At 43.8% G+C, this 26,820-nt stretch overlaps 1 long non-coding RNA gene across 1 annotated transcript; it reads left to right on the top strand.

Annotated features, from left to right (window-relative positions):
• The first annotated feature begins 396 nt into the window (after nt 1–396).
• Nucleotides 397–23,724, top strand: LOC139232400 (uncharacterized). The gene is made up of 3 exons (XR_011588003.1): nt 397–444; nt 10,208–10,336; nt 23,266–23,724. It is a non-coding gene; the product is annotated as an uncharacterized lncRNA (long non-coding RNA).
• Nucleotides 23,725–26,820: the final 3,096 nt, after the last annotated feature.

The following is a 26,820-nucleotide window of genomic DNA, read 5'->3' on the forward strand; positions in this document are numbered from 1 at the left end:
TTTTTCTTTCCATTAATAAGTATTCATTGATGCATTTAGAATGGTAAGCTGAAAATGAGTTTATCACTAAAAATAAGCATTTTAGTATGGGTATCCAGTTCTCCAGTTGTGAATAACCTGATTTAAAATCACTGAAAATGAGTTAAAAAGAACTATACTGAGCCATTTAGTGGTTTCATTGGTGTGCACTTGTCAGTTTCTTAGTTAATTAAATATTTTTTGATATGAAAAACTTTTAATACGTGCATGTGTGCCTAGGAAAATGTGTGCAATTTCAAGAGCCTTCCCAAACTAGCACAATTGGTGGAATCTCATCATTTTGATCTGGGGGTATGTCCAGTTTGTCGGTGGGGCCTGATTTGGATGAATTGAATCTTGTGGGTGGGGCCTGATTTGGATGAATTGAATCTCGAACCAGCATAAATGATCACGGAAAACACAAATGTAAGTCTTTTTGTCACTTATGTTTAAAATTTGCAGATCTTTTGCACTGGCTCAGCAGATCGCACTGGAATTTGGGTGAAAAATTAGCAGAAACTCTACCCCATACTCTCACGATGTACTTAAACCTGTGATGTTTCTTGTATAATTGCAAAATCGCTCATTGCCTTCTGGGTAAGAGTTTATTATAAGTAAAAGTAACCTTTTTAATAAAAATATTATTATAGTTGTTAGATACACAGGGTGAGAAATTCTCTACGTTAGCGCCACCCTTTAGCGCGGCTTTAAGTAAAGAAAACGGCGGCCGCCACTCTACTGCCAGCTGGTGTCAGGTCCTACAGCATCCTCCATTTTGAAAGACCTGGTAGCGCTGGTGTTCTTCATTAGCACACTGCAAAAAAATGGCAGAATGGTGATGCACACGCCGACTTAACATCACCACTGCGAGCTTCAACACTAGCGCTGAGTTCACTGCTGGGTCCTAAGCACAGGGGGTAAACCTCACTTGCAAGCAATCTGACAGAGGTGCTATCAGCACCTCTTAAAGGGACATACACATCTTTCATTTAAGTTTACATTTAAACTATTGGATTAAAAATTTTTTTTTTACTGAAGTAGTGGCTTGCTGCAATAAAAGCTTAAAGTTTTTTTAACTGTGTAGAGAGTGCTGCTGGATGTTTGCAAGTCCTCAGATGGTAAAGGAAGGCCTCTGAGAAGACAGAAAATGCTACAAATACTCAGCAGATCAGGCAACATTCATGGAGAGAGAAAAATAGTTCACGGCTCAGGTCGAGATGCTGCCTGACTGGTTGAGTATTTCCAGCATTTTATGCTGTCATTTCAGAGTTACAGCATTCACTCGCAGAAGGAAGAAGAAGACACAGAAGAGGAAGAACTGGAAGAGGAAGAAGCTGAAGAGGAGGGAGCAGAAGAGAAAGAAACTGAAGAGGAGGAAGAAGAACATAAGAATATCAGAAATAAGAGCAGGAGTAGGCCATTTGGCCCCTCGAGCCTGCTCCGCCATTCAATAAGATCATGGTTGATCTGATCTTGGCCTCAACACCACTTCCCTGCCCGCTCCCCATAACCCTTGACTCCCTTATCATTCAAAAATCTGTCTATCTCCATCTTAAATATATTTAATGACCCAGCCTCCACAGCTCTCTGGCGCAGAGAATTCCAAAAATTCTCAACCCTCTGAGAGAAGAAATTCCTCTTCATTTCCATTTTAAATGGGCGACTCCTTATTCTGAAACTAACCCCCAGTTCTAAATTCCCCCACGAGGGGAACCATCCTCCCTCCATCTACCCTGTCAAGCCCCCTCAGAATCTTATGTTTCAAAAAGATCACCTCTCATTCTTCCAAACTCCAATGAGTATAGACCCAACCTGCTCAACCTTTCTTCATAAGACAACCCCTTCATCTCAGTAATCAACCTCGTGAACCTTCTCTGAACAGCCTCCAATGTAAGTATATCCCTCCTTAAATAAGGAGATCAAAACTGTATGCAGTACTCCAGGTGTGGTCTTACCAGTTGTAGCATGACTTCCCTACTTTTATACTCCATCCCCCTTGCAATAAAGGCCAACATTCCATTTGCTTTCCTAAGTACTTGCTGTATCTGCATGCTAATATTTTGTCTTTCATGTACAAGGACTCCCAGATCCCTCTGTAACTCAGCATTTTGTAATCTCTCCACATTTAAATAATAATTCACTTTTTTATTTTTCCTACCAGAGTGGATAACCTCACATTTTCCCACATTAGACTCCATCTGCCAAATGTTTGCCCATTCACTTAGGCTATCTATATCCCTTTGCAGATTCTTTGCATCCTCCTCACAATTTGCTTTCACACCTATCTTTGTATCATCAGCAAATTTGGCTGCACTACACTCAGTCCCTTCATCCAAGTCATTAATATAGATTGTAAATAGTTGAGGCCCCAGCACTGATCCCTGTGACACCCCACTAGTTACAGTTAGCCAACCTGAAAATAACCTATTCATCCCGACTCTCTGTTTTCTGTTAGTTAGCCAATGCTCTATCCATGCTAATATATTACCCCCAATCCTATGTGCTCTTATCTTGTGCAGTAACCTTTTATGTGGCACCTTATCGAATGCCTTCTGGAAATCCAAATACACATCTACTGATTCCCCTTTATCCACCCTGCTTGTTACATCCTTGAAGAACTCCAGCAAATTTGTCAAACATGATTTCCCTTTCAGAATACTGTTCTAACTCTGCTTGACTGCATTATGATTTTCTAAATGTCCTGCTACTACTTCCTTAATAATGGACTCCAGCATTTTCCCAATGACATATGTTAGGCTAACTGGTCTATAGTTTCCTGCTTTCTGTTTCCCTTCTTTCTTAAATAGGAGCATTACATTTGCAGTTTTTGAATCTGCTGGGACCTCCAGAATTCAAAGAATTTTGGTAGATTACAACCAATGCATCCAGAAGGAAGGACACAACCCAGACAGCTCCTTTCTGGGCAGGATATCTGGGATGGAATCATTCCCAGTAACCACAACTCCAATTTCCCTTTCAACATTATCCCCACACCTCAACTTCCTTCTGTTACTGACCATCACAGCATCCTCTTGGCCACAATGCTGAAATAAAAGTTACCACAAAGCAAATTTTCCAATCCAACTTTATACATCTATCCATCCAATGTGACATCAAGAAATCAACTCATCACCCGTTTGCATTCTCTTTATAACCGTCTCGTGTGTGCCTTTGCCTCCCCTACTGATGTCACGCAGTGCTACCCAGTTGCTGCAGCATGGCGAGTGGAAGACTGCTGACTTTCAGTGGTGGACACTGCAGATGGCCTTGCTGATCAACCTTGAGGAGCTGGTGGCTGGGAGTGTGAAATCAATCTTCTTCTTCTTCACTCTCCTCTCCCTTTTCTTGGCCAACCACAGGCTGGGCAGACTGCATTTCTTGGATATGTGAAATGAAGATGGCACAAGGGTGGCGTTGCGGTAAGTGGTAATGGGAGTGTGGGAAAGTAAGAAATGCATGCCAGAAAAGGAGAAAACGTACGAGGAGACCAGCATCTTGTATCCTTTCAGCCCTGCCACTGGCCAAGGGCTCTGCCATGCCCCTGCCAAGAATGCCCTGCACCGTCTCCTCCAAGGGGGTGAGATGAGGCTAGGAATGAGAGATGTGCCTTGTGATTGGTACAGATTGTTGGTAAGTGAGTGATTGTCGGGGTGCGAGGCATGGGTCATGCATTGAGCAGTGTGTGAGGCTAGTGGTGCAGTTGGTGGGAGATAGCTTTTGAAGATGTACGCACTGACCTTGACCACTGGTCTGAGGTCATGAAGCTTCTTTTGGCACTGGAGCCAGGTGGTCAGGGCAACACTGCTGGCAGTGACGGCCTCGGTGATCTGGTCCCACGTTGTTCTTTCAGGAGGGCCTCCTGGCCCCTGTTGCTAGAGGACCTTTGTGTTGACGCCCTGCACAAAGCTGGAGTGCTGCTTACGATCACTGGGTGTTCATTCCCTGGCTTGCTGAGCTATTTATGTTAGTGCTGAAGCATTTTTACCATTTTTTTAAGGAGCGGAAGACAATTCAGTTTTAAGAGCTGAAGACTGCTATTTCGGACTTACTTTTAATGTTTTTTTTTGATAGGCAGTAAGGGCTGAAAAATGCAGTTTTTCATTTGATTTTAATTTTTATTGGTTTTGAACGCATTACCTCTTTAATTCATAGGCCTTTTAATTGGTCACAATTCATTGTGAACTCCACAGCCTTGCTCCCAGAAGCTGTCAGAAGTAGCAATGCTGCTCCTGAACGGGAACTTCGGGTCGGAGTTCTCCACTAACGCCAGCAGGAGTGTGGCACACGATAGGTTAGCGCTGCACTGCAATTCTTCAACCCCAGCGTGAATTTTTGCCCAGCAGCGCTGCGGCCATTCTTAGCGGCCGTAAATCCGCAAATGTCGATGTCCAATTTTCCCCCTAAAGATTTACCAGTGGCATAAATGAAACACGCTGTGCTCATAACACTTCTGAGTTATTCTGTTCAGAACCAGCATCTGCTTTAGACATGTACGACATATTTGACCATCTTCCACTGGGAAATGAACGGAGTATCCTATTGTTTCAAATTGCCTATCTTCTATGAGGGGCTTGTGAATAAAAATAAATAAAATTTCTTGAGGATGTCTTTCAATAAATTGAATAAGATCAAAATGTTATTGAAATTCACTGAGAGTTAAAAAATAATTTTACAGTTGCATAACCTTTTAAAATTATGTTAGTATTAATTAAATATCTTAATGAAGCACCACAACAGTTACACCAACACTGAACAACAAAAATTTTATAGTTTTCAAATCCTAATTGGGCATAATGAGTTAAGCAGAGTGATGAACACAAATGCCTGTTGAAGTTTATTTGAAGGAAATAGCTAAACATTCATTGTTATATATTGGAGTCCAACACGTTTAATCTACTTGACAATTCATTCTTTTTGTAAAAGCTGGCATGCCACACAGATACAACATAATTCATTTTTCCAATGTTAAAATGGGAGGTGACGACCTGGTAAACACATGTCATTCACTCTAACAATGTTCAATTTCTGCAATTGACATCAATTTCAGGAACACACAGTTTCTGTACTAATTTTTGAACTTTGCCCCTGAGTCCTTGCCAATCACAGAGCTGGTGAAAAGCAGAGATAAGCAGCTGGAGTATACAAACCAGATACTTCTCGGCCTTGATTTTTCTTGAATATTTTCAGGATGACTGAAACTAGGAAAGTACTCTTTTCAATATACAGGTTGTAAAGCACTTTGGGACATCTTGAGGCACTATATAATGTAAGTTAATTGTTCTTTAATTTAACACAAATGAAAATATGCTCATGAAAAATTAAAATTAATATTGTTAGCTGACTTCTTGCCTTTATTTTCCTGGCATGAGCATGAGTTACCCAACAGAATTGTAGAGAAGTCAAGGAAGACAAAGAGGAATAATGCACTGCAGTCACAATTACAGAGGGTGGTTATGACCAGGCGATTTCAATGCTGTTTGGGAAATCGCATTTACATCGGTTTTACTGATTTTCATAAAGCTATCAAACAAGTGCCTCATGCGGCTCTCATTACCTCCTCAAAAAGTCTACTATCTGTTCTCTCCAATTATTGAGCCATATCTAACTTCTACATCATTTATAAGGTCCTTCAATATATTGTCACCTCCCAGCCTCTCAGCCACACCTTCCTGCTCAAATCCTTCAGCCTAACTTACAAACTTGCTTATAGCATCGCGATCACCTTGCCTCAGTCACTGGTGACACCCTATGAGATTGTGACTGCAGTGCACTATTCCTCTTTGTCCTCCTTGACCTCTCTGCAATGTTGGACAGTTGACTACACCCACTCCCCCGGTTCACTCTCTGGTTCAGCTCCCTCGGATTGCCTTTTCCTGCTTCCACCCCTACTTGTCCCAATGCAATCATCACATCTCCAGCATCAGGTTCTTCTCTGACCTCCACACATTCACCTCCAGAGTTCCCCAACGATCTATCCTTGGTCCCTGCTCTTCCTCATAAACATGCTACCTCAGTGTTATCATCTGAAGAGACAGGTCAGCTTCCAAATACATGCTGGAAACAGTCAGATCCCTTCTGCATCAGTTCTCTTGATCCCAGGACTACTTCTGTGGTATAAGGCTTCCCAGCTGACATCAAGTCATGGATGTGCCAGAATTTCCTCCAGTTGTACATGCAGAAGATCAAAACCATCATATTTGGCCTGACCAAAAACGCTGCTCCCTCTCCCTCTATCCCTCTCCTTGGCTATTCACTCAGGCTGAACTGGACTGTATGCAACCTTAGTGCTCTGTTCAACCTAGAGCCGAACTTTAAATCACATATCTTATCCATCGCCAAGCCCACTTACTTCCACCTTTACAATATTTCCTGCCTTCACCCTACTGGCTCTATTTCCCGAATGAATTTAATTTAAAATCCTTATATGCATCTACAAATCATTACATGGCCTCATCCCATTCTACCTCTGCAGCCTCCTCCAGCCATATATTCCTTCATATGCCTTCTGATTCTCTGGTCATTGCCTCTGTGCATGGTGGCAAAGTGTTCAGCGATCTTAGCCTACTGTTTGGAATTCTGTCCCTAAAGCACTCCAATTCTACTCTTCTACCTCTTTTTAAAAGCTTCCTTAAAATATATTCCTTCAACCAAGCCTTTAGTTTCCTTTCCTAGCTTCCCCACAAAGGCTCAGCATCTGTTCCTTTCTTTCACTGTGAAATGCCTTAAGGCATTTTTCTACATTTAATGCAGTATATAAATGCAAATTGTGATAAATATGGAGTGGAAAAGTAATTTCAGGACTCGCTGCTATTGAAAACCATGAGAAACAGGAACTCCCCAATTGTTAATGATTCTTGACAAGAAAAGTGTGATGCTCCTTTACACATGCAATAGCATCATCACAGAATTACAAACAAGGCAATGCCAGTATCATCAACAGTGACAGCCTGGGAATTTCAAAAGCTTGTCAATTTGAATGAAAATGTTATCCTCAGACATGTTAGGGCAAGTTAGTGAACTTATCTGGACCACTGAAATTATAATTCAAAGATAAGTGCTGATAGTAATGATATTTTCAATAATTAATTGAAGAAGCATGACTAAAACAAGCAAAGTGCACCCTTTTACCATCAAAGCCCTGCAGGAATGTTTAAGAAAGGAATGTTTCAAAGAGTTCTATTACATCAGAATGGAATATGAGAGAATAATGTGATTTGTTAGTATTTTTGCAGATGAAAACTAAAAGTTTCTGGGCATTTTTCTACGTTAAAGGTAAAAATACATAAAAAAGATTTTGTACATTTCCGGAGGGCGACACAACCATCTCAATCATCACAAATACGTAGAGCTACATAGTAACATTATTTACTCTATATAGGTGTAATGAATAATTCCACAGCTCTGGAATAGCTCATTAAATGCAATGGAAGATAAAACAATAATTATTCCAGTTAATTATCACTTACTGATTCCTATTACACAACATTTATGCTAATTGTGGCTAGCACTCTTTAAAGCTTCAAAATATCAGCATAAATGGGAATTATGCAATAGCAGTTCGATACAGCCTGATGCTGTGAAATAGCACGAAACAACAGTTTTGACTCTTCAAAATGTATTCTCTCCCTCCACCCAAATTTTTTGCTTTTTCTTATCTTCTCATCTGAAGGTAAGCATTCATACTGTGGGAGTGGTTCCTTAGATGGTTACAGTCCTCTAGTACCTTTTCCATGTGGATATTCTTCATGCATAAGCCAGGACATTGAATATTTGCAGACTACTGAATTATTCTGAGCTCACCTTCAGAGTTTAGAAACATAGAAACATAGAAAATAGGTGCAGGAGTAGGCCATTCGGCCCTTCGAGCCTGCACCACCATTCAATAAGATCATGGCTGATCATTCACCTCAGTACCCCTTTCCTGCTTTTTCTCCATACTCATTGATCCCTTTAGCCGTAAGGGCCATATCTAACTCCCTCTTGAATATATCTAATGAACTGGCATCAACAACTCTCTGCGGCAGGGAATTCCACAGGTTAACAACTCTCTGAGTGAAGAAGTTTCTCCTCATCTCAGTCCTAAAAATCTTACCCCTGATCCTAAGACTGTGTCCCCTGGTTCTGGACTTCCCCAAAATTAGGAACATTCTTCCCGCATCTAACCTGTCCCGTCTCGTCAGAATCTTATACGTTTCTATGAGATCCCCTCTCATCCTTCTAAACTCCAGTGTATAAAGTCCCAATTGATCCAGTCTCTCCTCATATGTCAGTCCAGCCATCCCGGGAATCAGTCTGGTGAACCTTCGCTGCACTCCCTCAATAGCAAGAATGTCCTTCCTCAGATTAGGAGACCAAAACTGAACACAATATTCCAGGTGAGGCCTCACCAAGGCCCTGTAAAATTGCAGTAAGACATCCCTGCTCCTATACTCAAATCCCCTAGCTATGAAGGCCAACATGCCATTTGCCTACTTCATCGCCTGCTGTACCTGCATGCCAACTTTCAATGACTGATGAACCATGACACCCAGGTCCCGTTGCACCTCCCCTTTTCCTAATCTGCCGCCACTCAGATAATATTCTGCCTTTGTGTTTTTGCCACCAAAGTGGATAACCTCACATTTATCCACATTATACTGCATCTGCCATGAATTTGCCCACTCACCTAACCTGCCCAAATCACCCTGCAGCCTCTTCACATCCTCCTCACAGCTCACACTGCCACCCAGTTTAGTGTCATCTGCAAACTTAGAGATATTACACTCAATTCCTTCATCCAAATCATTAATGTATATTGTAAAGAGCTGGGGTCCCAGCACTGAGTCCTGCGGCACTCCACTAGTCACTGCCTCCCATTCCGAAAAGGACCCATTTATCCCGACTCTTTGCTTCCTGTCTGCCAACCAATTCTCTATCCACGCCAGTACATTACCCCCAATACCATGCGCTTTGATTTTGCACACCAATCTCTTATGTGGGACCTGGTCAAAGGCCTTTTGAAAGTCCAAATACATCACATCCACTGGTTCTCCCTTGTCCACTCTACTAGTTACATCCTCAAAAAATTCCAGAAGATTTGTCATGCATGATTTCCCTTTCATAAATCCATGCTGACTTGGACCGATCTTGTCACTGATTTCCAAATGTGGTGCTATTTCGTCCTTAATAATTGATTCCAACATTTTCCCCACTACTGATGTCAGGCTAACCGGTCTATAATTACCCACCTTCTCTCTCCCTCCTTTTTTAAAAAGTGGTGTTAAATTAGCTACCTCCAATCCAAAGGAACTGATCCAGAGTTGATAGACTGTTGGAAAATGATCACCAATGCATCCACTATTTCTCGGGCCACTTCCTTAAGTACTCTGGGATGCAGACAATCAGGCCCCAGGGATTTATCGGCCTTCAATCCCATCAATTTCTCCAACACAATTTCCCGCCTAATAAGGATATCCTTCAGTTCCTCCTTCTCACTAGACCCTCGGTCCCCTAGTACATCTGAAAGGTTATTTGTGTCTTACCTCGTAAAGACAGAACCAAAGTATTTGTTCAATTGGTCTGCCATTTCTTTGTTCCCCATTATAAATTCACATGAGTCCGACTGCAAGGGATCTACATTTGTCTTCACTGCAGTGGGGAAAGCTCCACGAGACCTCCTCCCCTGTCATCGTGGGGTGGTGATACATGGGTTCCTCAACCTCGTCTTCCTCCTCTTCCTTCCTCCCTCTTCTGAGGTGGTTCTGCAATCCCCAGTGGCGAATCCTGTTCCCTCATGATGGCTAAGTTGTGTAACATGCAGCACACCACAATGAACTCAGAAACCTGCTGAGGGGAGTATTGAAGGGAGCCTCCAGAGTGGTCCAGACATTGGAATCGCTGCTTCAGCACTCCAATTGTCTTTTCGGTGATGTTGCTTGTGGCTATATGGCTGTTATTGTAGTGATGTTCGGCTTCTGTCTGAGGGTTGTGGAGGGGGAGTCATGAGCCAGGTGGCAAGGCCGTAACCTTTGTCCCCCAGCATCCAGCTCTGGCCTTCTGGCTGATGCTCAAACAGTTGTGAGACACTGCTACACGTAGGATGAAAGCATCATGGATGCTCCCTGGAAACTGTGTATTTACTGCCATGATGCGCTGAGTATGGTCGCAGATGATCTGTACGTTCAGTGAGTGGAATCCCTTTTGGTTTCAGTAAACCTCTGGATCTTCAAAAGATACTCGAGGGTGATGTGCATACAATCAATGGCAGCCTGTACCTTGGGGAAGCCAGCAACTCGTGCAAAGCATCTAGCCCTCTCATTTTGTGCCTCCATGGTCATTGGTAAGTTTATGATGTCCTTCCTGCGTGCATACAGTGCTGGCGAATACAGCGATGTGACGTGAACTGCGAAGTGAAGCATATGTTCCCTGCTGATGCCTGAGAGGAGGCAAGTGCCGTAGTCACCTTTACTTCGACGGGCAGTGCAGTCCTCCTCACGCTTGTCGGCTGTATTTCTGCCTTTATGAGCTGGCATATCTCTGTGACTACCTCCTTTTGAAAGCACAGCCTTCTAATGCACTGTGCTTCAGACAGGTGCAGGTGTGAGCCATGTTCCCTGTAAACACATGGGGGTAAAGCCTCCTCCCCATAAGTCTGCGAGCTCTTTGATTACGCTGATAATGTTGTTGAATAAACCGTCTTCCAGGCCTCTGCTCCATAGAAAAAGCAGCCAGCAATAATGGCAGAGATAGCATAGGCCCCATTCTTTTTAATGTCCTTAAATATCCTTAAAAACGATGTATAAACTCACAAAATGCTCAAAGTGTAAAACGCAGCCTTCCCTCCAAATGCTTTCATTCACTGAACAGTAGCTCCATTTTTCAAAATGACGCCATTAGCGCCAGTTTCATCATGAATCTGACTTACATTTTTTGGGCATTTCTTTTCGCTGACTTTAAAAATGGCGGTATTGGCTAATTTCTCAAAAATGGCAATATGGAACGTTTGATGCCAAGTGACGTCACAAAAATGGTCCAAAAAAAGGCGGACGGTATTTTTTACTGCTGGCCAATATAGCAAAATGACGGAAACTAAAATTATAGTGACAGAAAACACACTTTTACCGTGAAAAAATGGCGGTAAAATGGGCGCAATCCTGGCCAATTTCTAGCCCTATAATGTTTTACAAAGAATTTATACTACTTGTTTGTTGCTGAATTTATTACTTCACATACCATATTCTCATTTTGAATTTCCCTACTTCCAACATGTCATAACTTAAAACTTACCCAAACTCAGTGGTATTTGGTTGTCTGTAGAAATGCTTTTTATGAGAGAAATGTATTCTTGGCATCTTGCACTCGTCTGATTTTTAATTGGATGAAATTCTGTTCGTGCATTAAATTTACAATAATATTCCATTTATATCATGGACCTGCTAGTCACAAGTACTAAAGCCTATGGCAGGTTTGTGATATGTGCTTTACCAATATTGTGTCCTCTGACTTCTCAGAGATTCACCAGATTCAGAGATGCAATTTGGAGCCCCACCTCTAATGTTAATGGCTGAATAAACATAAGCGGTACTGTGGAAAGGATACAGAGGCAGTAAAGAATATACTAAATGACCGAACCATTCTCATTTCCTGATGTACAGATAGTGAAGTGATTTAAAAAAAATTCAGCCACTAAATGAGTTATTGGAGTGAAAGGAAAAATTAATATGTTTTTCATAACAATTGCATATGTGTAAGCATTGTTGCTTGCACACACAAGAATATCTTCCTCAAGCAACTATTTATTTTACTTTGGTGGTTGGCGGGTTCTGTGCAGGGTGCTGAAAAGGAAACTGTTGCATTACCCATACCGAGGGGAATGAGAGAACTTCATCGACTCAACCTGGCAGTATTCATGTTTGTTTTACATCACTTTTAACCTCGCTGATGTGAGGATGGAGAGACTTTGAGAGGACAGAAAGTGAGCCATTTGTTGTCCATTACCTGAGCTCTACCCTACTCTTGTAGCCACAGTGTTGATATGGCTGGTCTAGCTAAACTTCCTGTTAATGACCCCCCAAGAGTTTGACAGTGGGGGCTTGGTGATTGCGTTGCTGTTGAAGGCCAAGTGGAGATGGCTGAGCTTTCTCTTATTCTAGATAGTTGTTACCTGAAACCTCTATGGTGTAAATGTTATCTGCCACTTCTCAGTTCAAGCCTAAGTGTTATCCAGGTTCTGCTGTCGGCTAGCATAGGCTGCTTCATTATTGGAGGAATTGTGAATGGAGTGGAACACTGTAGAATCAACAGTGAACTGCTCTATTCTTGCCTTGGGAAACTCCAGCAACAATATCCTGGGGCTGCAATGACTGGCCTCCAACGACCACAACCATATTTATTTGTGTCAGGCATGACTCCAGCTTTATCCACCTTTCACTTCAGTTTTGCTAGGGTTCATTGGTGTCATGCTCAGTTGAGTGCTGTCTTAATGTCAAGGGCTCTCCTCTAGTAATTCAGCTCTTGGAGGCTCGAAGCAGGAGTATGACTTACTCCTGCTTCTTATGGATTCAAGTCTGAATCAAGGTTGTGATGAGGCCTGGAGCCAAGTGGTTCAGGTGGAGCCCAAGCTGAGTGTCAGTGAGCAGGCCATTGGTAGATAGGCATTGCTTGATGCCACTATTGCTGACTTCTTCAATTTCTCTACTGAAGATTGGGAGGAGGCTGACAGGGCAGTAATTGGCTGAGTTAGATTTATCTTGTTTTTGTGGATTGCCTGATTGTGAAGTGTGAATCTCATAGTGAACATACAACATTGATGAATAAAGAGAAATAAGTCATGTCAGACTTGGAGAAATTAAAAGTTGATCAATATTCTTGATAACTGCTGTCCACCTCTGAAGACTTGGCATCAAATCAGACCAGCCAAAATAACTTTCTTTCTGTAATGACTGCTGAGCGTTCCACAATGAAGTAAGCTCTGATTTTGAATTCTGAAAAGCCTTTTTGGCACATCAACAATGTGCTGAAATGTTAATTGTCACATGAAGTTAACATTTGATTTGGCAAGATATTAAACTGATGCCAGAGTGAAGGGAATAAGGGATTTACTATTTGTTTCTTGACGACATCATAACAAGAATGGCCTCTGAGGATCAAAAGCAAAGGAATATTACATGGTATGAACAGTGACTGAATTAAGAAATCTTTAACATTCCTTTACCATTTGGGTCTATGGAAAAAAAGGAACGAGTTTTAGTTATGTTCCCCCCTCTCTGGGCCCCCCTGTGACTTGGAGTATTTCTTGAATGAGAAGGCTGACGTCTCTGCCAATATCAATCTGTAAGTAAGTCAGTGCTCAAGATCTGTTAAGTGTGATTAGCTACTCTAACCCTGGTCATTATCACATTGCTGTTTGTGGGAGCTTGCTGTGCACAAATTGGTTGCCGCATTTCCTCCACCACAACAGTGAATACTCTTCAAAAAGTACGTCATTGTCTGTAAAGTGCTTGGGGACGTCTGGTGCTCATAAAAGGTGCTATGCAAATGCAAGCCTTTCTTTTATAGCCAAAACAATTCCCTCTCCTCCCACACTGGGAGAATTTCAGACTGTCATCCCAGATGTTATGTAAATTTCATGCTTCAACATTGGCAATAGGGGGAATAAGCTATTTGCAATTGTCATGGCAAGGGCGAAATTCTAACCACCTCTCCTTGATATTCAACGGCATTTCCTTCACTCAATCCCCCACCATCAACATTCTGGGGGGGGGTTACCATTGACCAGAAACTTAACTGGACCAGCACATAAATATTGTGGCAACAAGAGCGGGTCAGAGACTGGGCATTCTACAGCAAGTGTCTCATCTCTTGCCTCCCCAAAGCCTTTCCACCATCTATAAGGCATAAGTCTGATGTGATGGAATACTCTCCACTTGCCTGGATGAGTGCAGCTCCAACAACATTCAAGAAGCTCAACACCATCCAGGACAAAGCAGCCCGCTTGGTTGGCACCCCATCCACCACCTTCAACATTCACTCCCTCCAGCACCGGCGCACTGTGGCTACAGTGTACATCATCTATAAGATGCACTGCAGCAACTCGCCACAGCTTCTTTGGGAGCACCTCCCAAACCCGCGACCTCTATCACCTAGAAGGACAAGGGCAGCAGGCACATGGGAACACTATTCACCACAAGGACTGCAGCAGTTCAAGAAGGCAGATCACCACCACCTTCTCAAGAGCAATTAAGGATTGGCAATAATTGCTGGCCTTGCCAGCGACGCCCATATCCTGGAAAGAATATATATTTTTACAGCCTGCTAATTTGAAAATGACCCGTTTATCCCCACTCTCTATTTTCTGTCCGTTAACCAATCCTCTATCTATGCTAATACATTACCTCAACTCCATGTGCCCTTATTTTGTGTAACAACCTTTTTTGTGCATCTTATAGAATGCCTTTTTGAAATGCAAATATACTACAACCAGTGGTTCCCCTTTATCTTCCCTGCTTGTTACATCGTCAAAAAACTCCATTAAATTTGTCAAACACGCTGGAATTTTCAGTGTGTTTTTCAACCCTTTATTAGCGTTTCTTTTTCCTGAGCTCCAACAATTGATATCTTCATTGAGATGAGGGTTGGCGTGATGATGCAGCCCTGTTTGACCCTGGTCCGGATGTGGATTGGATCTGTAATGGATCTGTTGGTCCACATATCATCGCTGCGAGCATGCAGAAACCAAGCGCAGGCAGCGGAAAGAGCGTGCGGCAAATAAGTCCCACCCACCCATTCCCTCAACGACTGTTTGTCCCACCTGTGGCAGGGACTGTGGTTCTCGTATTGGAATGTTCAGTCACCTAAGTGTTGTGTATCTGTAAAGCATGCACTCCCATGTTCTGCCACCAGGGAGCACATCCCCTGAAGTCCCAAGGGATCCCAGCATCCCTTGGGAGCACTCTATATAAGCCAGCCCCTAAGGCCTGTTCCTCACTCTGGAATGTCTTAATAAAGACTGAGGTCACTGTTACTTTAACCTCCCTGTGTGCAGTCTCATCTAGGAACACAATAACTGGCGATGAGTATATAAATCCAGCGCAAAGATGCAGCAAACTGTGGGCATCCTGGAGAAGTTCTCGGAGGGTGAGGACTGGGAAGCCTATGTTGAACGGCTAGACCAGTACTTTGTAGCCAACGAGCTGGACGGAGAAGGAAGCGCTGCAAAAAGGAGAGCGGTCCTCCTCACGGTCTGCGGGGCACCGACCTACAGCCTCATGAAGAATCTTCTGGCTCTGGTGAAAGCCACAGATAAGTCATATGAGGAGCTGTGTACACTGGTTCGGGAGCATCTTAACCCGAGGGAGAGCGTGCTGATGGCGAGGTATCGGTTCTACACGTGCCAGCGATCTGAAGGTCAGGAAGTGGCGAGCTATGTTGCTGAGCTAAGGCGACTTGCAGGACACTGTGAGTTTGATGGCTACCTGAAGCAGATGCTCAGAGACATTTTTGTACTGGGAATTGGCCACGAGACCATCCTACGAAAACTTGTGACTGTAGAGACACCGACCCTCAGTAAGGCCATTGCGATAGCACAGGCGTTTATGTCCACCAGTGATAACACCAAACAAATCTCTCAGCACACCAAGTGCTCGCAATGTTCATAAATTAATTGGAACTGTGTTTGCGAGCAGAAATATACAGGGCAGAAACCATGAGTCTGCAACTGCCAGCATGCCTCAGGTGACCCAGATGACTCAGAGTCCGCAACAAAGGATGAATGCAAGGCAATTCTCACCTTGTTGGCATTGTGGAGGCTTCCATTCAGCCTATTCATGCCGCTTCAAAGGGTATGTTTGCAAGAGCTGTGGAATAATGGGGCACCTCCAACGAGCTTGCAGACGAGCTGCAAGCTCTGCAAAACCTGCTAACCACCACATGGCAGAGGAAGATCGGTCCATGGTAGATCAAAGCAATTTCGAGCCTCAGAGACAGGAGGCAGATACTGAAGTGCACATATTTTCAACAAATTTTCACCTATAATGGTAAATGTAAAATTGAATGGTTTACCCGTAACTGGACACTGGCGCTAGCCAATCCATCATGAGTAAAAAGATGTTTGAGAGACTGTGGTGCAACAAGGCACTCAGAGCAGCCCTGAGCCCCATCCACACGAAACTGAGAACATACATCAAAAAGCTCATCACTGTCCTGGGCAGTGCCATGGTCAAGGTCACCTACGAGGGCACGGTGCATGAACTGCCACTTGGGATTGTCCCAGGCGATGGCCCCACACTGCTTGGAAGGAGATGGCTGGGCAAAATCCACTGGAACTGGAATGACATGCGAGCGCTATCACATGTCGATGAGGCCTCATGTACCCAGGTTCGAACAAATTGCCTTCTCTTTTTGAGACAGGCATTGGAAACTTTTCCAGGGCGAAGGTGCGGATCCACTTGGTTCCAGACGCACGACCTATTCACCACAAGGCGCGAGCGGTACCTCACATGATGAGGGAGAGAGTGAAAATCGAGTTGGACAGGCTGCAACGCGAGGGTATCATCTCCCCAGTGGAATTCAGTAAGTGGGCCAGCCCAATTATTCCAGTACTCAAAAGTGATGGCACGGTCAGGATTTGCAGCGATTAGAAAGTAACTATTAATCGTTTCTCGCTACAGGACCAATACCCGCTACCTAAAGCAGACGACCTATTTGCGACACTGGCAGGAGGCAAGACGTTCACCAAGCTTGACCTGACTTCGTCCTACATGACACAGGAGCTGGAGGAGTTTTCGAAGGGCCTCACCTGCATCAACACGCACAAAGGATTGTTCATCGACAACAGATGACCGTTTGGAATTCGGTCGGCTGCAGCGATCTTCCAGAGAAACAAGAATAGCCTATTCAAGTCGGCACCATGCACATATTGGTCACGGGTCGGGACACCGTCGAGCACCTACAAAACCTGGAGGAGGTCCTCCAGCAACTGGATCGCAAAGGGCTGCTGCTGAAGAGGTCGAAATGCATCTTCATGGCAACAGAAGTGGAGTTTTTGGGGAGAAAGATCGCGGCGGACGGCATTCGGCCCACAGACGCCAAGACAGAGGCTATCAATAATGCGCCCATGCCACAGAATGTCACGGAGCTGCAGTCATTCCTGGGACTCCTCAACTAATTTGGTAACTTTCTACCGGGGCTAAGCAGCTTCTTAGAGCCCCTACATGTGTTATTGCGTAAAGGTGAGAACAGGGTATGGGGAAAAAAACCAAGTAATTGCTGTTGAGAAAGCCAGAAACATTTTATGCTCCAACAAGCTGCTTGTATTGTATAACCCGTGTAAAAGACTCGTGCTAGCATGTGATGCGTCGTTGTACGGAGTCGGGTGTGTATTACAACAAGCTAACGTTGCGGGGAAGTTGCAACCTGTCGTCTATGCCACCAGGAGCTTGTCTAAGGCCGAGACGGCCTACAGCATGATTGAGAAAGAGGCATTAGCGTGTGTGTTCGGGGTAAAGAAAATACATCAGTATCTGTTTGGCCTCAAATTTGAGCTGGAAACCGATCACAAGCCCTTCATATCCCTGTTCGCTGAGAACAAAGGGATAAATACTAATGCCTCAGCCCACATACAAAGATGGGCACTCGTGCTATCAGCGTATAACTATACCAAATGCCACAGGCCAGGCACCGAGAACTGTGCGGATGCTCTCAGTCGGCTACCATTGCCCACCACGGGGATGGAAATGGCGTAGCCTGCAAGCTTGTTGATGGTGGCGCAGCCCGCAGACTTGTTGATGGTCATGGAAGCATTTGAAAATGATCAATCATCTGTCACGGCCCGCCAGATTAGGACTTGGACCAGCCAAGATCCTCTGCTGTCCCTAATAAAAAAACTGTGTACTGCATGGGAGCTGGGCCAGCATCCCCGTTGAAATGCAAGAGCCAATCAAGCTGTTCCAGCGGCGAAAGGACAAGCTGTCCATTCAGGCAGACTGCCTGTTGTGGGGTAACCACGTAGTGCTACCCAAAAAGGGCAGGGAGATGTTCATCTCGGATCTCCACAGCACACACCCGGGTATAGTAATGATGAAAACGATAGCCAGATCCCACGTGTGGTGGCCCGGTATCGACTCTGACTTAGAGTCCTGTGTACGGCAATGCCACGTGTGCTCAGTTGAGCAACGCTCCCGGAGAGGCACCACTAAGTTTGTGGTCCTGGCCCTCCAGACCATGGTCGAGGATCCATGTCGACTATGCGGACCCGTTTCTCGGTAAAATGTTCCTGGTGATGGTGGATGCTTTTTCAAAATGGATTAAATGTGAAATAATGTTGGGAAGCACCGCCACCACCACCATTGAAAGCCTGAGGGCCATGTTTGCCACCCACGGCCTGCCTGACATACTGGTCATGACAACCATGTTTCACCAGTGCTGAATTTAAAGAATTCATGACCCGCAATGGGATCAAACATGTCACCTCGGCCCCATTTAAACCAGCCTCCAATGGGCAAGCAGAGCGGGCAGTACAAACAATCAAACAGAGCCTTAAATGAGTCACAGAAGGCTCACTCCAAAACTGCTCAGCTACTGCATGAGACCCCACTCGCTCACAGGGGTGCTACTCATGAAAAGGACACTTAAAACCAGACTCTCGCTTGTTCACCCCAACTTGCATGATCAGGTAGAGAGCAGGTGACAGCAACAAAATATAAATGATGGTCGCGCCACTGTGTCACGGGAAATTGATCTGAATGACCCTGTGTATGTGCTGAACTATGGACATGGTTCCAAGTGGATCGCGGGCACGATGATAGCTAAAGAAGGGAGTAGGGTGTTTGTAGTGAAACTAGACAATGGACAAATTTGCAGAAAGGACCTGGACCAAACGAGGCTGCGGTTCACAGACTGCCCTGAACAACCCATAGCAGACACCACCTTTTTCGAGCCCACAACACACACCCAAATGATCAACGACACCACCCCGGACCAGGAAATTGAACCCATCACGCCCAATAGCCCAGCAAGGCCAGGCTCACCTAGCAGCCCTGCAGAGCCAACAACACGCCAGCCCAGCGAGGGCACAGCCAACACACCAGAACAGACATTTGTACCGAGGCGGTTCGCCAGGGAAAGAAAGGCTCCCGACCGCCTCACCTTGTAAATAGTTTTCACTTTGACTTTGGACGGGGAGTGATGTTGTGTATCTGTAAAGCATGCACTCCCATGTTCCGCCACCAGGGAGCGTATCCCCTGAAGTCCCAAGGGATCCCAGCATCCCAAAGGCCTGTTCCTCACTCTGGAGTGTCTTAATGAAGACTGAGGTCACTGTTACTTTAACCTCCCTGTGTGCACTCTCATCTGTATTAGGAACACAATACTAAGAACTAATTTTTGGAGTGAAATCAAATCTTTCTCGATTCCGAGGGACTGCCTATGATGATGATGATGATCTTCATTGTCCTCGCAGCCTCATGCATTAGTTTTTCTAGCTCCTGCTGTTTTTCTCTCAGTAACACACTTGTCAACTGTCAAAGTTTTAAGCTGACAGTCAGAGTTTCAGCCGATGTGTCAGCTTGTCAGTTTTTCAAAAGAATCATAACTTTGTTCACGATGAATGTTGGTTATCAATATGAACCAATAAATCAGATATTCGTTCTCCAACTATTGGTTGCACACAAATTTGAGGATGAAACTAGTTGCAGATACTTTTTCACTTTTTCAAGATAAGAAGGATGCTCCCAGATGTGAGTGCATTTAATAACATTATTTAAGTATTGCTGAACATAGAATTGGTATGGCTTGGAAATCAAACAGGTGTAAAACTGGAGTAATGATAAATTTCAGTTAATGCTCGAAAATGACACGGATTTTACCGCTCTGATGTTTGGTACACACCATTGGTTTGTGTGTGAGTCAGTGTCTGGCTATGTTCTGTAACTTTAAAAGCTGCTTTCAGTTTGTTTCTGCATGTATGATGGAGGAGCTTTCACTACCATGTAGACACTGGGGAGAGAGCCTGCATTAGAACAATCAACATCCATGGAGAAATTGAGGTGGGACATTAATAATGAGTAAGAATTTAATATATTGCAAATCCTAGGTTGGAAGCAAGCAACCTGAGAACAAGAATAACAACTTGCATTTACATAGTACCTTTAATATAGTAGAACCTCCCAAGGCGCTTCACAGGAGAGATTATCAAACAAAATTTGACACCGAGCTACATAAAGAGATATTATGACAGCTGACCAAAAACTTGGCAAGTCGTAGCAATGGTGCATGAATGCTCAACATGTTCTTTGACATTTATGATTCAGAGACATGGACCATATACAGTAGACACCTTAAATCGCTGGAGAAATACCACCAACGATGCCTCCGCAAGATCCTGCAAATCCTCTGGGTGGACAGACGCACCAACGTCAGTGTTCTCGATCAGGCCAACATCCCCAGCATCGAAGCATGGACCACATTCGACCAGCTCCGTTGGGCGGGCCACATTGTCCACATGCCGGACACAAGACTCCCAAAGCAAGCGCTCTACTCAGAACTCCTACATGGCAAACGAGCCCCAGGTGGGCAGAGGAAACGTTTCAAGGACACCCTTGACAAAGTGCAACATCCCTACCGACACCTGGGAGTCCCTGGCCAAAGACCGCCCGAAGTGGAGGAAGAGCATCCGGGAGGGCGCTGAGCACCTCGAGTCTCGTCGCCGAGAGTACGCAGAAAACAAGCGCAGGTAATGGAAGGAGCGTGCAGCAAATCAGACTCCCCACCCACCCTTTCTTTCGACCACTGTCTGTCCCACCTGTGACAGAGACTGTAATTCCCGTATTGAACTGTTCAGTCACCTAAGAACTCACTTTTGGAGTGGAAGCAACTCTTCCTCGATTTCGAAGGACTGCCTGCCTATGATTCCCTATTTTAACAGTGGCTGTTAATTTGTTCATTTTAACCTTACCTTGTAATGTTACATTGAAGTCCTTATGTTTGTTTTCATATTGAAATATCTTCAATCCTTTCAGGTAAAATTATTATAAAATGTGAAAAAGCAACACTTTTAGGGGTGATGCCCTCAGCTTTTTGCAGAAAATAAATGTATTGCCTTCAATACACACATCCCCTTCAATAATGTTTTAATTTATCACTGCATTGTTATATATTTTAAGTTTTTTCCCTTAATGTAATATTGGGCATATCTGCAACTTAAACTATGACACTTTAGCTTCTTCTCTTCATGTGCTATAAGGACTGTAGGGGAGAAACCTGACAAATTCATACCCTGTGTTTGAACCATCAGTTGTTTTGAACTGTGTCAGCTTTTCTGCAGCTGTTGGTCAGCTTTTGCTAGTTTTCTAGGTTGACAAGTATGTAGCAATTACATTTGACATCCTGAACCCACTCGGACACCCAAGCTCCTTCTTTGGCATGCATTTTCCTGTATATCCAAGCCATGCATTCCACGAATGTAAAAGGCTCTGTCAGGTTCTCAGTGCTCCAACCCTACGTGGATTTCTGCCAGGTCCCATTGCTTCTAACTATGCAAAATATAGGCATACTGTACATATAGAAATGTTACATATGTTAATATTTAAATATACTGGCAATTGATGCCTGCAAACATGTGGTCGGAGGCTTCCCGCGGGCGGATGCCTCCGACCTGAAAAATTTCTACGAATTTACCTGGTGGTCCCGGAAGAGCATGGGATTCCATTGGGGAGGTCTTCTCTGCGTAGCGCGCTCCCGTCCTCCAGGTTCCCACGCAGAAGATGCAGTCACGTGTGACTGCTCAACCAATCAGGTAAAGCATTCTCAATTAATAGCAATGGGAACTCCGTATCTACAAGTTCTCATTACTATTAATTGAGAAAAAGAATCCCAAACATAATAACACCAAATAAAAAATAAAAAACACACCTCACATAATTAAAATTAATTGAAATTAAAGTTAATAAATATCTTAGAGACATTTATTTTTCCCGAGTTTTTAAAAGGTTTTTTTAATTATGGTTTAAAATAAATTTAACATATTGGGCAGGGTTTTAAAAAATAAAATGTGTTTTTAAAATGTAATTTAATTATATTTTTGTATGTTTTAAAACTCTTACGCCTGTAAAGGTAGGCTATGCGCCTGCTTTTATCAGGCGCAAGAATTTTGAGAACATTTGCTAGGGCAAGATATGGGTAAATCCCACAATCTTGCCCTTGCAAATGTCCTCACTCCCGATATGCATTGGATCTGTCAAGCTCCAGAATTTCTACCGTGTTTCATTTCTGTACAGTCAGCCATAATGGAGGATGGCAAGCAATGACATTTCTGCTACAGTCTCACAGCACTGTATTCCTGAATTAAGTTAGTACCTGTGTCCACAGTTATACTATAACATTTGCATCACTGTGAAGTGGAAACAGCTTTGCAGTGGCACACAAGTAGTAGTGTAATTGTTTCCTTAAAGTGTAGAATTATGAAAAATACAGTCATTCCATGCTTTAGAATCCACTCAAGTATTTAAAAAAATGTATAATTGTTTCACATTTTATGAAACCACTGTAGTAATGTAGGAAAAGATAATTTATGTATTGTCTATGATATGACATATAATTTTGGTACACAAGTAAAAATCTACAGCATTTATTAAAGTCTGTAGTCGGGGAAAGGTATAAATTGTATTTATTTCCTTGTAGGGTCTGGTTAAATTAAAGTTATCTGGTAATGAATCAGTAGCCAAATACATACTTTCCCAAAAGATTAATGAAGAATTCTTTGAGCAAAGCAAGAAGTGCTTTACAGTGGCTGCAGCAAATAAACATTATTTGTTCAACAGGACAGTACATTACACTAAATATATATTTACTGGAGAGTTACAGCATCACATTCCATTCTCTCATTATAATATTCATATATACCCAGATGGAATAAAATATTACACTGCATGCAGTATTCATAGAATACAAACTGGAATAGTATTAGAGCAATTTCAAAATATTGAAATATGAATAATCCCTACTCTGAAAGGTTAAATGTATAGGGCTAAAAATTCGGGGATTTAACGGCGCCTGTTACTGGAAAAAAATGGTAAAAAGAGGGCGGCTGCCGCTCCTTTGCCAGCTGATGGCGGGTCCCGTGGCGTCCTTCATTTTTGTAGGCCTGTTAGCGCTGCCGTTGAGAGGTATCTCCCTGCAAAGAAAAATGGTGGAGAGGGGACGTTATGCTGACTTAAGGTCACCACAGCAAACTCACCTGCTGAGTATTTCCAGCATTTTATGTTGTCATTTCAGGTTCACAGCATCCGCTCGCAGAGGGAAGAGAAAGGCACAGAAGAGGAAGAAGCCAAGGAGGAAGCAGAAGAGAAGGAAGCAGAAGGAAGGATGCAACCCAAACAGCCCCATTCTGGCCGGGATATCTGGGACGGAATCATCCCAGTGACCACGACCTCAATTCCCCTTTCAACATTAGTCCCATACCTTCCCTGCCCTCTGTGACTGACCATCACAGCGTCCTCTTGGCTACGTTGCAGAAATAAAAGCCACCACAAAGCAAACTTTCCAAACCAACTTTATACATCTATCCATCCAATATAACATCAAGAAATCAACTCACCACCCTTATGCATTATGAAACCTACTGATGTCATGCAGTGCTACCCAGTGGGCTGCAGGAAGGCTGCTGACTTTCAGTGGGGGAGACCCTGACTGCAAATAGCCTTGTTGGTTGACCTTGGCTGGGAGTGTCGTCATCTCCGTTATCTCCGTCTCCATCATCTCTGTCTCCTCCCCATCCTCCTCCCCCTCCTTCTCGTCTGCGCAGCTCTCCCCGGTGGTACTTCCCATCGCTGCCGCAAAAAGGTAACCGAGGACTCCGCACGGGATTTGTGACCGACTTTTTGCCCGGAGGGTCAAATTACAGCGAAAATCCGGTCGCAAACCACTCGAAAATCCAGCCCGTTAATGTGTTAAACAGTTGCCATGTCATAAAGAAGGTAACACTCTGAAGCGAGCAGTTTTCTCGTTTGGCCTCATGAGATCAAAGGCAGGATATGGACAAAAGAGATAAGATATGAATTTCAAAGAACGAACCCTAGGAAGTATAAACAAGACATGTGGCCAAAATCATGAAAACCCCTTTAGGGGGAGGGACTTGATCCTGAATCGAAACAAAGAACTAAATACGCTATCGGGTATTAAGTTTTTAGCGTAACCTCTATAGGTCAAAGGGTCTTGTCAATATCCCAGGTCAGGCCCACCCCAAAAAAAGAGAATAAAAAGTAGTTTCTCAAGGCTGACCTCACAGATGGTGTGAGGGGAGAGTGAACCAAAAGTTGGGCTGGTGGAACACTCTTCAAGAGTGATCTCATGCTTTACCGAAGGAAGCTCTAGATGAAGAGGAAGAGGCTGCAAGCCAAAGAACTACTGACTTGTGCCAGCCATTTGTCCAATCGGATCGGTATCAACTACTTGTTATGGTCGTATGCTTTTGCTGTACAACTAATATGTTACATTCCATCTTAAACTCTGATTAAACACAATGTACCCAACAGATTGGTTTACAGTTGATCCTGGTTATTAAAGTGATCACAGATAACCTTAAACTTAGCTATTTCCAATATTGTGGTGACATGGCTCTCGTTGTAGGTGTGCAGCTGCAGCTGTACCCAAGTTATTGACAGAAGTCATAAGCCATGTCGCCCAGTAACCAGCCTGTAACTTGATGGCTTGGTTAGAATAAAGGCACCACAGAGAACTGGTGCAGGGTGAAAGAGTTACAGACCTGTCTGTGGTCACAAATCAACTGTGTGATGGAATCCCTTATGATTAAAATTGATGCCAGGCTGGTGTTGGGAGCACTTAAGTCAATGTGGGTGCAATCTATGGAGCTTTGCACCGATTGGAAGCCTGCTATGTGGGCGAAGACTAATGCTCTCTCATTCTGCTTCACTCTATCCAAAGGAAAGGAGATGTAGGTCCCCTCCTGGTGTAGAGAGTCTCAGAGCTGTCTCTAATACATTGGTTAACTGCAAATTGTGATATATCACTGATGTCACCTGCTACAGCCTGAAAGGAGTCTGTGGCATAAGAATTAAAGGCCATGGTGACCTTGACAGCCACAGCCAGTGCTGGCCATACCTTGGTGCAAGGCTCAAATTGTGGCTATCGCAGGGAACATAGCTTGGTGACAGCCTCCTTGGTGAAGTGAAGGCTCCTCAGACATTGCTCCTCCATTGAGTTAATGTAGGAGAAGTGCTCCCTGAATACTGGTTGTGGATATGGCCTCTGCACAATGTCCTCCTCATCCTCCCTCTTGTGGCAACTGCTCCCGCTCTTTGCTGTCTTCCTTGCTGCTCCCCCTCGTCCTTGAGCCCCAATAACAGCCCGATGAATCTGCACCCATAACTGCAGTCAAAATTATCTATGAGGCAGCCAACAACATGGAAACATAGAAACATAGAAAATAGGTGCAGGAGTAGGCCATTGGGCCCTTCGAGTCTGCATCACCATTCAATATGATCATGGCTGATCATGCATTTCAGTACCTCATTCCTGTTTTCTCTCCATACCCCTTGATCCCTTTAGCCATGAGAGTCACATCTAACTCCCTTTTGAACTGACCCCAACAACTTTCTGTGGTAGAGAATTCCACATGCCCACAACTCTGAGTGAAGAAGTTTCTCCTCATCTCGATCCTAAATGGCTTACCCCTTTTCCTTCGTCTGTGACCCTTGGTTCTGGACTTCCCCAACATTGGGAACATTCTTCCTGCATCTAACCTGTCCAATCCTGTCAGAATTTTATATGTTACTATGGGATCCCCTCTCATTCTTCTAAATTCCATTGAATATAAGCCTAGTCGATCCAGTCTTTTTTCATATGTCAGTCCTGTCATCCCAGGAATCAGTCTGGTGAACCTTCGCTGTACTCTCTCAATAGCAAGAATGACATTCCTCAGATTAGGAGACCAAAACTGTACACAATATTCAAGGTGTGGCCTTACCAAGGCCCTGTACAACTGCAGTAAGACCTCCCTGCTCCTATACTTGAATCCTCTCACTATGAAGGCCAACATGCCATTTGCCTTCCTCACTGCCTGCTGCACCTGTATGTCAACCTTCAATGACTGATGTACCATGACACCCAGATCTCATTGCACCTCCCCCTTTACCAATCTGTCACCATTCAGATAATAATTAGCCCTCCTGTTTTTACCACCAAAGTGGATAACCTCACATTTATCCACATTATACCACATCTGCCATGCATTTGCCCACTCACCTAACCTGTCCAAGTCACTCGGCAGCCTCTTAGTATCCTCCTCACAGCTCACACTGCCACCAGCTTAGTGTCATCTGCAAACTTGGAGATATTACATTCAATTCCTTCATCTAAATCATTAATGTATATTGTAAATAGCTGGGGTCCCAGCATTGAGCCCTGCGGCACCCCACTAGTCACTGCCTGCTATTATGAAAAGGACCCGCTTCTTCCTACTCTCTGCTTCCTGTCTGCCAACCAGTTCTCTATCCACGTCAGTACATTACCCCCAATACCATGTGCTTTAATTTTGCACACCAATTTCTTGTGTGCGACTTTGTCAAAAGCCTTTTGAAATTCTAAATACACCACATCCACTGGTTTTCCCTTGTCCACTCTACCAGTTACATACACAAAAAGTTCTAGAAGATTTGTCAAGCATGATTTCCCTTTCATAAATCCATGCTGACTTGGGCCGATCCTATCACTGCTTTCCAAATGCGCTGCTATTTCATCTTTAATCATTGATTCCAACATTTTCCCCACCACCGATGTCAGGCTGACTGGTCTATAATTCCCTGCTTTCTC

The sequence above is a fragment of the Pristiophorus japonicus genome, chromosome 2, assembly GCF_044704955.1.
Source record: "Pristiophorus japonicus isolate sPriJap1 chromosome 2, sPriJap1.hap1, whole genome shotgun sequence".
Lineage (NCBI taxonomy): Eukaryota > Metazoa > Chordata > Chondrichthyes > Pristiophoridae > Pristiophorus > Pristiophorus japonicus.